This window comes from Callospermophilus lateralis, chromosome 1 (genome assembly GCF_048772815.1).
Source record: "Callospermophilus lateralis isolate mCalLat2 chromosome 1, mCalLat2.hap1, whole genome shotgun sequence".
Classification (NCBI taxonomy): Eukaryota; Metazoa; Chordata; class Mammalia; order Rodentia; family Sciuridae; genus Callospermophilus; species Callospermophilus lateralis.
Genome location: NC_135305.1, coordinates 181,476,632 through 181,486,571, shown reverse-complemented (window position 1 = coordinate 181,486,571; position 9,940 = coordinate 181,476,632). Strand labels below are relative to the sequence as shown.

The 9,940-nt window shown below is 42.3% G+C and overlaps 1 pseudogene; it reads right to left on the bottom strand.

Annotated features, from left to right (window-relative positions):
- Positions 1 to 4,892: 4,892 nt before the first annotated feature.
- Positions 4,893 to 9,940, bottom strand: part of LOC143399562 (biotinidase-like) — a 32,953-nt pseudogene continuing 27,905 nt past the window's right edge.

The following is a 9,940-nucleotide window of genomic DNA, read 5'->3' as shown; positions in this document are numbered from 1 at the left end:
ATGTTTTTAATTTTTTTAGTTCTTCAAACATGCCAAAACTGGATAGTTGATTGATACCAGTTCTGACTATTGACTGATATATAACCATCACAAAATTTAATGGCTTAAAACAATAATCACTTATTTTATTTAGTGACATATCTGCAAGTCGGGCAATATAAAGTGGGTAAGGCTTGTTCCTGACCCTCACCTTAGTCGGGGCAGTTCATCTGAGGCTGTGGGACTCAAGTTCACAAGGATTCATGCAGAAGCCTGACGAGTTGGCTCTGTTATCAGTGAGGAGCTGACTGGGGCTAAGGGTTGGGGGTCATAGTTTCTTACCATGGGAACTTCCACACATAGCCTGCATTTCCTCAGAGCATAATGTTCAGGTTCTACATGTAAAAGCCCTAGAGGACAGACTTGAATGGTTTGTGACCTAGCTTTGGAAGTCATACATCATCACTTCTGCTGCATTCTGGTCTGTGAGGCAGTTGCAAAGCCCTGCCCAGGGTCAGGAAAACAGTGTAGACTTCCTCTTAATCAGAACTCTGGCAAAGTTCTAGAAGAGTAAGTGGGACTGGAAATACTGAAATACTAGAAATACATTTGGGGAAAATACAATCTACCACAGTGTCTTTCACCAATTTCTTTTTGGGTACATGTGTGTATATTTAAACCCTGTGTTTATATGAACACTGTGTAACAAGCTCTCTATAAAGATCTTTTCTTATGTGAATACAGACTCCACATTTGTAGCACAGTATTTAACACAGAGCTAATGCTCAATTTTCATACGTGTATACCTGAGTTGTTTTTTGTTGTTTAAAATAATTTTTTTTAATTTGTTCTTTTTAGTTATATACATGACAGTAGAATGTATTTTGACATATCAGACATACATGGAGTATAACTTCCTATTCTTGTGGTTGTACACAATGTGGAGTTATACCAGTGGTCTATTCACATATGAACATAGTAAAGTTATGCTCATTCTGCTGTCTTTCCCATTTCCGTTCCCTTTCTTTTCCTCTCTCTTCCCTCTGTCCAATCTGATGAACCTCCAGTCCTCCCTCCTCACCACCTAATGTGAGTCAGCATCCGCATATCAGAACAATCGGCCTTTGGGATTGGCTTATTTCACTTAGCATGATAGTCTCCAGTTATATATTCATGAGTTTTTGAAATTTGCAAAGATATCAGTAATTGGATCAACAATTTTCAAAGAATTAACACCCCTACAGTTATATCTTAAAATCACACTGTACATAATTTAGCACTTTTTAATTTTTCAGGAATCACTTTAAAATATTTTAAGTTCTTCCAGCTCCATTGTATGAATTTCATACTCAGAGAAAATGTAAAGTTCTAGTCATCCACACCATCTAGGGTATAAGCGAGAAAGGTGGTATCTTTGCTTTTAGCAGAGTGGTTATCTTCAGATAACACATTAGAACCCTAGGGTGACAGACATGAGACTCATGTGAAGATTAGAAACCACATCTTGTCTTGGGGTGATTTGTTATGTGGGAATGGACAACAGAAGGCTTGACAAGGACATAAGGCTGAAGCAGGGAGAGTGGGCCCTCCTCTGCAGGAATAGCAGCCTCCACAGCAGTCCTCAAGCACCTCCATGCCACTTCTAGGCCTTTTTGCACAATACGACATTTTAGACTATTCTAACTTCATTTCTATTTATCTTGCCATTTGTAAAGCAACTTTGTTGACAAACCATGTGTTCCTTCTGTGATAATGTGAGCAGTTCTGAGTTTCACTGGGCATCAGGGTTACAGCTCATCACTGCCCCTCACTTCACAAGCTCCCAGCCAGCCCTCTTGTTAGCTGGTCTGAAATCAGGTGCCTGCTTCTAGTACAGGGTACCGTGGCCAGAGGGTAGGTAAGGAATGGCCAGGTGCATTTCCCCTCAGCTGGGGCTATGTACAGTCTGCCCTTCTAGAGAGGCTGGCCAGTGCTGGGACTGGACAGTCTGTGAGAGGACATAGTTTTTACTTGATAGGGAGCAGGTATTTTAAGTGCAGCATAATGCAGCTCACTGTGGCTCTCACTTTGTGAGAAAAATTGAGAACCAGGCACAGCTGCACCTAATCAGAAACCACACAGACTAAGCTCCTTCCCCAAGTCTGATTCAACCAAAAATACACTTCATTTCCTGCCTCTGTGTTATGGTCAAGATTACCATTTGCTTCCTGAATTTTAGGCTCACAGTTCACAAAAGCATGTCACAATCGTTAGTCATTATTTCAGTATATTTTTTCCATGAAAATTACTTTATTCATTTTCCACTGTCCTGCACTTTGTTCTGCCATCTGGCAGCCACTTCTTTCATTTATAAAAATCACTGTGTACCACCATTATTTGATTTCCCCCTTATTTCAGTTTCATGAGCAGTTCATTATCAATCATCAGGAGAAAACAACTTTAGAGACCACCCAGTCACCTTGCTATCCCAGTGACTTGTGATGCTGAGGCAGGAGGATCTTAGTTCAAGAGCATCCTCAGCAACTTAGTGAGAACATCAACAATTTAGTGAGGCCATCTCAGAATAGAGAACATGAGAGGAGAAAGGGAAAAAAAAGCTCAGAGAAGGTGTGTGAACTTTGGGTGGAATATGGATCCAGCAAATGCTTACAAGTTTCTTATTGAGTAAAGTAGTTCCACCAAATCTGTATTTAGGAGTGGCTTTTCTCAGGCTGAACAGAATCATCTTGACATAAAGCATTGATATGCATTTTTAAAATATTTGGGTCTCCCTAGGGTCTGGGGCAGGGAAGCAGAATAGACTTGGACTACCACATCCGGCCTGCCAGCTCACTTTTTCTGACAGAGTCTGCACTGGGAGGGCAAGGGGGATAGTCATCTGTGGGAGAGGTCTTGCTCCTGCTTCTGCTTCAGGGGAACTTCCCAGGGCACAGGGATCCCAAGGCTTCCTTAGGAATTCTGAGTCATGCTGTTTATTTCCTGAAAATGTGACTCATTCCCGGCATTTTCAAGGGAGCAGTGAGTTAGCAGGAGCTGGGGACGGCTTTGCTTCTTTCCCAGTTGGCATAGTCCATATGCATTCCGTACATGAGCAAAGAGGACACAAGAAGGTTTAAGTAAGTTGTCAAGGCCTACCCAGTGAGGACTGAATAGAGAGGCCATGCATTTAAACCCTGTCAGACTGGTTTGAAGACTACACAGCCAGAGAATGGGGAGAGAAATTCATATTTTATGTAAGTCTGTGTTTTTCTAGCATACACTCCTTTGTTGTTGCACCAGGATTGAACCCAGGGGCTCTCAAAAATTGAGCCAATCCCCAGCCCTTTTTTTTTTTATTTTGAGACAGGGTCTTACTAAGTTGCTGAGGCTGGCTTTGAACTTGTTATCCTTCTGCCCCAAGCTGCTGGGATTATAGCTGTGTGCCACCACACCCAGATCTAGCATATACTTTTTTTTTTTTTATTTTAGTTGTAGATGGACACCTTTGTTTTTATGTGGTGCTGAAAATTGAACCCAGTGCCTCACACGTGCAAGGCAAATGCTCTACCATTGAGCCACAACCTCAGCTCCCATGTACTGTTTTAATAAACAACAACAACAAAAAAAAAGAGATAAAACTAAATAGCTACAACATTTAAGAGGCAAATAAGACTAATCATCCATTCTGCACTTAAAATTTTATCTGCAACAGTTATGAGGCACAAAACAAAAATCCTTTAAAAATGCCTTTGAAACACTGCTTACAAATCATATAGAAATCAATGGCCTAAAAATGTCTTCACCATACTGAATATAATTTTGCATCTAGAACTAATATCCTGTGAAGCCCCTCTGCAGCTTCATGAGCACTCCAAAACCACCTGCTGAATGACTAAATGCTTGACCAAAGTGGGCTTACCTCCGGGGCAGTTCCTGACACTTAATTTTATGGGGTACTTTGCCTCCCTGCAAAGGAGACACCCTCTGTGGGACTGCAAACAAATGGAATTAAACCAGCGTCACTGTGTCCTGCACAGTTGAACAGCTTTCCCAAAGCTAACATGCAATTTATGAAGGCCCCTGGAATCCCTGGATGAGATGCGCTGTGTGCTGTACAGAAAAATTGTTACTCATTCCTCCCCCTCACTGTGCCTCTCTTCAGCATTTTCCATTCCCCACCCCAGAGCGCTGCACTTTCTCTCCAGTTATTCCAAGTTCTGCCTACACATTCATTTACTGACAGAAAAGCAGACGAGAGGAAAACTTCTATTTTTAAAAGCGGTTTCCAGTTCTGTGTTTCTGACGTTGCTGATGGCTCTGGCATTGCCATTTCACCTGGATAGAGTTCAGCTGACCAGAACAAAAAAGGTCCCCACAGCAGCCCTCTCTTGCTCTTGAGAGTTTGTTTCTTACTTTAGAGAACATTCAAAACTTGTGAAATATTTACACATCTGTGTGTCACTTGATTAAATAAAATATCAACTGACATTTATTTTTTGTTTTGGCTCTTAAAACTAATTGTGTACTGAGAGATGTGCTAGAGGAAGACGTGGCTTGAAAAGACAAATGTTAATAGAAAATACCAGGGGCTGGGGTTGGGGCTCAGTGGTAGAGCACTTGCATAGCATGTGTGAGGCACTAGGTTCGGTCTCTGGCACCACATAAAAATAAAAAAACAAATAAAGGTATTGTGTTCATCTACAACTTAAAAAAAATTAGAAAATACCAGAAAACATCTCAAGCGCTGACGTGTAGGAAGAAGAAGGGAACCTGCCTCTCCCACCTCTTCCCACAGTTCCCAGGTAGGATCTGGTGCCCCAGAAGTGGGTGGCAACCCCCAGGGGGAGGTGTTCCTGTGTACATGCTCTGTGGCCTGTGGAGGGGCGGGGCTGCCATGTGACAGCCAGGGCCCACTCACAAATCACACACTTGTCTTAGTTCTTCTCATACAACCGCCCATAGAGAACCACTGTCACCAGACCAGAGGACAGTCCTCACTTCTTCAGGAAAGAGTGGTCATTCTCCCAGCCAAGCTGGTCAGGAGATTCCAGGGTCATCCCTGAGGTCAGAAACAGAGGAAATATATAGGAAGTGCTGAAGTTGCCCCACAGGTGAAACTCCAATATCCCAATGGCCTCTGTGATCTCCTGCCCACAGGTGTGGATGCCAAGACCCCCACACTTGACCAGGGCACACACTTGGATGTAGTAAGTGCCATTCACAGTGTGGAAGTCATCAAAGACCCCCAGGGTATACATCTCTTGGGACAGGGTGGGCCTTTCATATAGCAAATGGCAGCAGAGGCTGTTGGAGCAGACTTGGAGATAGCCTTCCTTTCCCCAGACGGGGACCAGGGTAAAGTTGTCATACATCATCTCAGAGTGAAAGGTGGGAGGATCATCCATGTTTCCACCTGGCAGCTTCGCAGTGGACTTCCTGAGCATCCTTTTCACAGTATGGCTCACCTGACACGATTTTTAAAAACCTACTGTGGGAAGGGTCTGTTTTACCTGTTGCATTCTCTGTACCAGCAAGACCCAGTGGATTTTTGGCGACCTGGGCAATGATAAGGTGACTTTTGGGGCTTTCCATGTCATGGTACTGGAAGGACTTCAGAGGGGTGTGTATGCCACTCCCTGTCATCCCCAGAGATGGGTGGTAGATGTTGGCCGCCGGGACATTGACACCAAAGGCCAAATGGCAAAGGCTTTCTGAATCTCCATGGCTGCCAAGAGCAGGAGCTAGTTCATCCAGGCACTCAGGTACACCACATGCTTCACCTTGGGGTCTCTCAGCAGTCTGATGGCAGGGTTGAAGAACAATATGTCAAAGCAGGTGAAGATGCCAAACCTGCCAGCAAAGGTGGTATTGAAAGTGACGTGATCCACTTCAAGAGGGGTATCAAAAGCTGCTTCGAAGTAGAGGTTGTATTTTCAGTAGCGGTCAACAAGGATTCCATTATTGCTGAAAATGACATTTGTGTTAAACTGGTATCTCCCACCATTTGGGCACCCTGGGTCATTGCTATGACATGGCTATTTTGTCCCAAGGTTGGCCACTAAGAACATCTCTCCCTTGATGGCCATTTAACTCGGGCACTGGAGGACCTTGGAAGGGTGGGCAGAAAAGGGCATAAATGTGAATTTTAAATATTCTGCCTTTTATCTCATATTTTTAATAAAAAATTCTTCATTGAGTCTATAATACATAATAGCTCTCATAAGTCAATAGAAAAAAAATCACCACTGAAAACATGCAAAGGAGATGAACAGGTGATTCAGGAAGAACAAAACAAATGGCCAAGAAATAGCTGAAAAGAAGCTGAACCACATGAGTTATAGGGAAATGCAAATTAAAATAACAATGAGATATTATTTTTCACCTTCATTAGATTGGCAAAAATTCTAAAGGTCATACTATTTGCATTGACCAAAGGATGGGAAAACGGGTCTTACTATTATTGGGGATGGAAAGTGAAAAACCTCTTTAGGGAGAAGTTTGGTACTTTTTTTTTTTTTTTACATAATACCTTTTTTATTTATTTATTTTTGTGTGGCTGAGTATCGAACCCAGTGCTTCACATGTGCTAGGCAAGTGCTCTGCCACTGAACCACAGCCCTAGCCCAATTTGGTAATTTAAAATTTGCACAGCTTTCAAGAAATGTCATTTCTAGGAATTTTATCTTACAGAAAAACTTCTATATGCTTACAAAAACTTTTACCTTTTTACTTCTCTTTGGCTTGTTTAATAAGTTTATGTTCATGTATTTCTTGTGTAGAAAATAAATGGAAAGATCCATTGATGGAAAATGCCTAATACCACCAGACAGTCTTTTAGCTGAATGAATATATGGCACATGGAATTTGGGTTTGATTTTTCGGGACCTTGGGTCTCCTTTAGATCTCAGTTAGCATGCTTGGCTTTCGGGTGCTAGCTTGGTTCATCTCCCCATGCCCTCAGCCTGCTGAAGAGGAAGACTAAGGTCCTCACGTACCTCTGTGTCATTGAAACAGTGGGACTCCAGGCACAGGTTCCAAGATGGCATGAAGTCCAAAAATGGGTAAATGGATGTTCTTGTGAAGTTGAAGCCATGGATGCCATCTTCTGGAAACACTATGATCTGCACGCCCTGCAAGTCATAACAGTACAGTGTAGTCTGGTATCAGACATCGAGAAGCGCCACTTCAGTCATTAGCTCACACCCTGGGCAACCACCGAGGCGTTAACTGTACCAGAGCCAGAGATACAGAGCTGGTGGCTGGACTTTCATCAGGGATCCTAGTGTTGGGGATGCTGGCTTGCTTGGTCCAACCCTAAAGGCACAAAGACAAAGTCCTCCAGGAACATGCATCATTTGTGCCTGAGTGTGTCAGGGAAGGAGGGTGAGTAAGCTGCTGAAGGAGCAGAATTTTACTCGGCAGGCCGTTAGAAGAGGTCTGGAGTACTCAGTGGTGAAATAGGAGGTGGAGCTGATTACAAAGGGCCTCAAACATTGGACCCAATAACAGATGAGGTGCCTCTCTACTCCAGTAGTTCTCAACTTCATTCTGTTTTAAATCAGTCAGGGAACTGGGTTTGTTTTGTTTTGTTTTTGGTATTAGGGAATAAACCCAGGAGTGTTTAACCACTGAGCCACATCCCAGCCCTTGTTATTTTTTGAGGCAGGGTCTCAGTTACTATGGGGCCTTGCTAAGTTGCTGAGGCTGGCTTTGAACTAGTGATCCTCCTGTCTCAGCCTCCCTAGTCACTAGGATTACAAGCAATTGGGGAACTTCTGAAAAACCAGTGATCCTGGGGCCTGCCCCTAAAAAGTCTGACTCAATTAACTATGGATGGGATCCTGGCAACAGCGTTTGTTTAAAGGATCCCCAGGTGATTCTAATGTGCAGCCAAGGCTGGGACCAATGGGTAAGAATCAAGTGTGTTGATTTCAACATGGAAATGAGGACTCACTTGAAATCTCAGTTCCCAACTGGGAATTAGTAGGCCCACATTAGGACTCTGGCACCTTACAGGCCTTCTCCCACACCTGGGGGCAACCTGAGTTCCCTGTGATGTCTGCAGCAACCTAACAAAATTCAAACGGGTCAACCCTCAGCACCCGTGCCTCATTCTGCTGTTGCTCTCCATTCACATGGATTAAAACATCAAGCCTAGGACTGGGGCTGGGGCTCAGCAGTAGAGCACTCACCTAGCATGTGCGAGGCCCTGGGTTCAATCCTCAGCACCACATAAAAATAAATAAGTAAAATAAAGGTATCGTGTCTAACTATAACTAAAAAAATAAGTAAAAAATAAAAACATCGAGCCTAGAACACAGCCCCTGTGCAGAAGGTGGACAAGGTTGGTGGTTCTAGAAGGTGTGAAAATCTAACACAGCAAGCAAGTCTGAGACACTTATTTCTGAAGTGCACTGGAAACTGTTTTCTGGTTATAAAAGCTTCAAAGTTTAACTGTAGAGAATTCAGAAAACAGAAAAATGAAGAACTTACAACCCTAGCCAGGGGCAGTGGTGCACACTTGTAATCCCAGTGACTCAGGAGGCTGAGACAGGAGGCTGACAAGTTCAGGAACAGCCTGGGCAATTTAGTGAGACCCTATCTAAACAAAAAGCGTGTGTGTGTGTGTGTGTGTGTGTGTGTACACACATATGTATGTGTGTACACACACATATCTCCATATCCATTTGTAATGTCCACATTAAGAGGACACCATACTTCCTCCTTTGTTATTGTATATTTGAATTGTTTCCAACATTTTATGATAAAAAGAAAACTCTGGTGACCATTTGCATACAGCATACTCAAAACATTTACTTAATGAGGTTTGTACACAAGTCTTAGAATCCTTGAATGTTTCTTTTTTTTAAGTTTTTGCATTTTTTAACATTTTTTAGTTGTAGTTGAACATAATACTTTATTTCGCTTATTTATTTTTATGTGGTGCTGAGGATCGAACCCAGGGTCTCTCACATGGGAGGTGAGCGCTCTACCATTGAGCCACAACCCCAGCCCAAATCCTTCAATGTTTCTTTAGAATGAACTTTTATAAGTTAAATTTCTGGGTTAAAGAGTATGAAAAATTATATATTTTTTTCCTTTTTGGTGCTATAGATCAAACCCAAGGCCTTTCACATGCAAGGCAAGCCCTCTGCTATTAAGCTATATCCCCAGTCCCAATTTTAAGTTCTTACCAACACACATTGTCAAATAGCTTTCCAGAAAGGTTACACTAAGGTATACGACCTGCAGCACAGTGAGACTGGCCATACCCTACCAGTTGATTGTATAAAGAAAAATTACTGCAATTTTAGAAGTAAAGCAAGATGAAGAATGAGTGCTTTTCCAAATTATACTGGAGTATTGATTAACAGGATCACTTAAGGCTTATTTATCTAAAGATTATACCACTATTATTTTAAAAATGACCCCAGGGACTGGGGTTGTGGCTCAGCGGTAGAGTGCTTACCTAGTATATGTGAGGCCCTGGGTTCTATCCTCGGCACTACATAAAAAGATAAATAAAACAAAGGTATTGTGTTCATCTACAACTAAAAAAAAAAAAAAAAAGTTTTTAAAAAGATGATCCCAGCAGCTAAGGCTGTGGCTCAGTGGTACAGCGCTTGCCTGGCTGTGTGAGAGGCACTGGGTTTGATTCTCAGCACCCCATGTACATAAGTAAAATAAAAGTCTATCAACAACTAAAAAAACAATATTTTTAAAAAAGATTACAATTGTGTTGTCCTATATGATTTTAGTCAGTTTTGTATCTATTAGCAGATTCATTTCACTATTCCATGGGCTGCTGATAGATACATTTTCATTCCTCATATTCTCCTTTGAACTAGCTTTACCATGTTACTGGTTACTTCGTTAGTTAATGAATTAAATAAATACTTTGTTCATTTATATTTGCAGGCATGCTTTCGCTGGGCATGGTGGCACACATCTGTAATCCCAGCAACTCTGTACGCTGAGGCAG